We start from the raw sequence: 5528 nt of genomic DNA on the forward strand, positions 1-5528 counted from the left end.
GACTTGAGCTCCCCCAGGGCCAGCCAGCCAGCCATCTGAGGGCTCCTCGCTGGTTCCCCTCCACCTCTTCTCATCTCTGCTCTGTCCCCTTCCCACAGGTTCCCAACCACCCACCCCTCATGCCTCTCTGGCCCCTCCCCCCCAAGTTCCCAACCACCAGCCTCTCCCCCCAGGCTCCCAACTGCCCACTGCTGGCTCGCTCCTCTCTCTGCTTCCCCCTACCACCACCACTACTCGGGGAGCACTAAGTAAACACCTGGCCTGCAGATAAAGTGCTATGCTTTTAATTTAAAAGGCAAGGTGTGTGTGTGTGTGGGGGAAAGTAAACTAGCCCCTTCTAGTTTTATTTAGAAACCTGCCAAAGGCACTAATCAGAGTTTCCCACAGATTAGGTTCCTTTGAAACAAACAGTTATGAAAGGACTAAACCTCCCATAGTATAAAGCCACATACCTGAACATCAAAGTAAGGTGCAGTTTCTGGTTAGTTCCCTAAATATGTGTTGGGAGGGAAGTCAGACGAATGGTGGGAAGATTAGGGTTTGAAGGACGAGATGCATATTAAAGCAAGGCATGGAGGAGTGGGTACTTGGCAGCTTGGTGCTGACAGGGGGATCCAAAGCACATGGAGTAAGAGTCAGGGTTGCTCCCTCTTCTTCCACCCCTCCCCAAAAATCTCTATGGCTCCTGAGGGGTGGGAGACAAGTGCCTGCAGTCTGTCCAGTGTCCCATGGAGCACCTGGTGCCTGCCTGTCTCACCCCATGGAATGGAAGCTCCTTGCTACTGGTTCTCATACAGCGCCTTGTACAATGGGGCCCCAAGCCTGACTGGGGCCTCTAGTCCACACTAATACAGCTGATGACAGCCAGGGCTCAGCAGTTCTAGTCTCACTCCTCGGCATCATCCACATCCCTTGGCAGGCCAATGAAAGGATTTGGATGCAGAGTTCAGGTAATAGGCAGAGCCCTCAGCCACCAGGGATGCCCCCCTGCTGCTGAATGGCTCCCACAGCAGCACAGGGAGCCCCCGGCAGTGAGTGGAGCCATGACAGCCAAGATGCAGAGAGCTCCCTGCGCTGCTGCCTCTCAATTACCCAAATTCCCAATAAAATCCATGTCCCTACTATTTGGCTAACTGGGAAAATTCTGTATGTAATTAGCTAATCAATGCTAACTGAATAGACACCCAAGATAAGGTCCCTTATATTACTTTGGACAGTAACATAAAGGAACTGATACAATTGGTGCCAGGGTGGGGCATCCTCCTTTCCCAGGCCCCTCCGCAGGGTGGGAGATGTGACACTCACTTCCCCAATGCATCTCTGCTGGATGTGCGTGGCAGCCATGGCCTCTGCTGACAGCAGCACAGAGATGCCCAGCACCAGCTTGAAGCCCATCAACATCCCTCTGCTCCACCTGCTGCAGAGCAGGAGCCCAAATGGCCAGCATGCACGCACCTGCCTGCTTCTGCCTGGGGCAGGGCTAGCTGCACAGGCCACATGTGCCAGCCCATCAACTAATAGAGCACAGAGTGCATCTAGCCCTTCCCATCCCAGACAAAACTAATAGACACCAGAGAAAGGGATTAGGATGTCTGGGCCGAGCAGAGAGGGGGTAATGTTGTGGATTATAATTATTATAATAATGGAAACAGCATTATTAAAATCAAGCCAAGAGGTTGTTTTGCTTATAAATAGGCATGTTCCTGACATTAAAACTTACATAGCAGGTAACTTGCTCAGTCTGGAGCTGTCTCTGCCAGTCTCTGAGACAACTGGAGGCCATCTAAACCAAAATTCTGGCAGGTGGCCACAAACTGTGAGATTCCCATTTTCTGGGTGCACAGTGTGAGACAGCTGGGGCCTGGTTTGCAGAAGTGCTGAGTGCTCACAGCTGAATTCTATGGGGACCATAACGGCTCAGCCCCTCCAGCAGTGTGCTACAGCGGAATAAGTACAGGGTTGGGAAGCAGGAGGTCCCAATTTCTAATCTGCCACCAACTCAATGTGTAGCATCAGGCCAGTCTATTTGTGTCTCCCCCCAGCTGTAAAACAGAGACAATAATATTCTCATGCATTGCTGGTGAGCTGTGAGGAGAAGCTAATTCAGGCTTGTGAAGCACTCACATGTCACAGTGATAAACACTATAGAGGAAACGATTCTGTATTCAGAGAAGAGTTTGGAGGGTGTGCAGGACATACAGTTCAGGGCAACACACTGAATGATAGAGATAAAAAGAAATACAGAATAGCTACCCACTCAGCAAGCATTGTCAATCCTATGCATTGAATAAGGCAGGCTCCTGTACAAAAAAAGGTGTGTGTGATCATGTCATTAAAGACTGTAACAGCTACACACAAGAAAGTTTAATTAAAATTGCCCAGGCAACCCTAATTCTCACATTTCTTAACATCTGAGTGCTTTATTTTGCAACTTTAATACCTTTAATGTACTTGTTGGTATGTGATATATTTCAGGAGAGAAGACTGGGCTTGGTACCATTGGTCCTGCTTGGAGCAGGGGGTTGGACTAGATGACCTCCTGAGGTCCCTTCCAACCCTGATATTCTAGGATTCATTCTGACCCAGCCCAGGGAGATCACACCCTCCTTGGTCAGCCACGCTGCTTTGTGTGTGAACATTTTCTTCCCCAAAGGCTGGTTGGGAATGGAAACCCTCTTCCAGGGTGAAATCTCCAGGTAGATCAAAGGTGCCAGGTTTGGATCTGGTGGGGCAGAACCAGGGTTTTTGCACTCTCCACATAAGCTGAACCCACTACTAAGTTCAGGGCTATCCAGGGCTGGAGCCACCCCAGAAGAGCCATATGTTCCATTGCCCCAAGGATGTCTTGCACTGGTGATTCCCAATCTGGTCCAGGGTGAAAGCAGAGATGGGGAAGGAGAGAGGTTAATCCCTATTTTATAGCCAGCCCATAGGTTGTAGTCCTGGAATATTCAGATTTTGCAGAAACTCAGTTTCTTTCTACCCATCTTGTTTACAAAGAAATCATTGAAATGTGACCCACGTTTAAACTGATGGAGCACTGTCTGCCTGGAATTGTGTGCTTCCCCCCTTAATCTCATTGCAGAGTTGGCATTAAGGCCTAATTAAGGCCTTTTCCCTTGACTCTTTCACCACTGATCATTTTTGCGGGTGGGATAGAAGTGATGCACAGAGGGTAGGCACTGGGAGTTCCTGAATTGAAGGAAGTGCAGGGGGGAAGACAGACACAGGGAAGATGGAAAGAAACAGGAGGATGGTAATTAAGACCAACAAAGATTAGAAATAGTGGGATCCCAGAGGGTAGCATGTTGTCACACTATGCTTGCAGCTGAAGAAGTGAGGTTCTTACCCACGAAAGCTTACGCTCCCAATACTTCTGTTAGTCTTAAAGATGCCACAGGACCCTCTGTTACTTTTTACAGATTCAGACTAACACGGCTACCCCTCTGATACTTGTTTCCACAAAGTGACTGATGGGGCGCACTCACCTCTCATGAGTGCCTCCTGTCGACCGAGTGTGATCCTGCACTCTTTCCTGGCACCCCATCAGCTGTTGCCCTCATCAGGAGAGTCTTCAGTACTTCAGCCCTCCAGCTAAATCATACAAAGTCTAAAATGGATGGACCCCTTCCAGAGTAACACAGTCCAACAAATGATTGGCCCTCTCTGGGGTTTTCAGCCCCATTGCTAGGCCTGTTTAAATTCTAGCCCCTTTCTCAGGCTTTTGATATTAAGTCTTATCCCCTTCTTGGGGCTTAGGCCTCTTCCCCAGTGGCAGGACCCAGGCCTGCCCACTACTCTGGATCCCAAGCCAGGGACCCTACAAATAGCAGCCTCATGCTACTTTAATAGCTGCTACTACATTCCCTGGTTGCTTCCCACTCAGTCCCATCACCTTCTTGGATTCTCTGCCTGTTCCCTGTTTGAGCAGGGTCTCTCCCAGACCTCCTTGCATGGAGAGTTTCTCTGTTTTTGCCCTGATGTCTCAGGGTCTTCTCTCAGGTGTCTCTGCCCCCTTTTTATTCAGGGTTCTCTCTCCCTGGCCTCTGCATCTGCAGAGCTTTCCAGTTCTGTCCCTGCTTGAGCAGGGTTTCTCCCCAGTCTCTTTATCTGGGGAGTTTCATAGCCTTTCAGTCCTCCTTCACCCTTCTGGTCCCAGTAAGCAACTGACTTGCTCAGGCCCTTCAGCTCCTTTTAACCAAACCTGCTTGGCTCGGATTGGCTGCTTTCCTGCAACCTTTCTAGGCAGGCCTGGAGGACCCACCTTTACTGCTCTTCTTTTGGGCAGGGTGTAATACAGGAGTGGGCAAACTTTTTTGCCTAGGGGGCCACATTGGGGTTGCAAAATTGTATGGAGGGCCGGGTAGGGAAGGCTGTGCCTCCCCAAACAGCCTGGCCCATACCCCCTATCCAACCCCTCCCACTTCCTGCCCCAACTGCCCCCCTTAGAATCCCCAACCCATCCAACCCCCCCGCTCCTTGTCCCCTAACCGCCCCCACCCAGGAGCCCCGCCCCTAACCATCCCTGGGACCCCACCCTCTATCCAACCCCCCTGCTCCCAGTCCCCTGACTGCTCTGACCCCTATCCACACCCCCACCCCCTGACTGGCCCCCCCAGGCCTCCCATGCTTATCCAATCCCCCCCGTCCCCCGACTGCCCCCCAGAACCTCCATCCCATCCAACCACCCCCTGCTCCCTGACTGCCCCCCGGGACCTCTCACCTCTTATCTAGTCCCCCATCCCCCTTACCCTGCCGCTCAGAGCAGCATGTCTGGCAGCCATGCTGCCCGCTGGAGCCAGACACACTGTGGAGCTGCTCAGCAGGAGTGCACAACCCCGCCACCCAGAGTGCTGCCTGCACAGCGGCATAGCTGCAGGAGAGGGGGGACAGCAGGGGAGGGGTCGGGGGCTAGCCTCCCCAGCTGGGAACTCAAGAGCTGGGCAGGATGGTCCCGGGGACCGTAGTCTGTCCACCTCTGGTGTAATAAGACTGTAAGCAGGGAGCCTCAAAGGGCCCAGTACACCCTGTCACAGTGAGATGGAACAACTAATAAAACAGTGATAACTGAAACGGCCACATTCTACCTTCGTTCTCTGGGCAAACCTCCCAGGCAGAGCTCTGCTGTGAACTGAGGGGAATTGGGAGTTCTGCATTTATAACCCAGTCCAAAGGTCCCTTCTGCAAACAATTTCACAGACTACAGGACAGACACACCCTGGAAACAGCAGCATAATGAAGTCTTGTACCCTTGGGAGCTTCAGAGACAGAGGCCAGAGTATGTGGGCCCTGAATCCACTTCTATCGTTATTCTGACTCCATGTCATGTTTTTGGCTGGCTTGCATGTATAACCAGTAGGCAGCAGCACTGCACTTGAGAAGTGATCCAGTCATAAGATTCAGGTGGAGAGAATCAATTTTAGTAGCAGTAGACCTGGTTTCTACAAAGAACTGTATCACTGCCAACAACTAGCATTTCTCAAGGACCTATCTGCTTACTCATTCAGTTAAACAGAACTTCTGCAATG

The 5528-nt window shown here is 51.3% G+C and overlaps 1 long non-coding RNA gene across 1 annotated transcript; it reads right to left on the minus strand.

The window, feature by feature from the left end:
* Positions 1-2138: 2138 nt before the first annotated feature.
* On the minus strand, positions 2139-4383 carry LOC128825593 (uncharacterized). The gene is made up of 2 exons (XR_008442692.1): positions 3489-4383; positions 2139-2865 (listed from the first exon to the last, which is right to left on the minus strand). It is a non-coding gene; the product is annotated as an uncharacterized LOC128825593 (long non-coding RNA).
* Positions 4384-5528: the final 1145 nt, after the last annotated feature.

Source organism: Malaclemys terrapin, chromosome 18 (genome assembly GCF_027887155.1).
Source record: "Malaclemys terrapin pileata isolate rMalTer1 chromosome 18, rMalTer1.hap1, whole genome shotgun sequence".
Classification (NCBI taxonomy): Eukaryota; Metazoa; Chordata; order Testudines; family Emydidae; genus Malaclemys; species Malaclemys terrapin.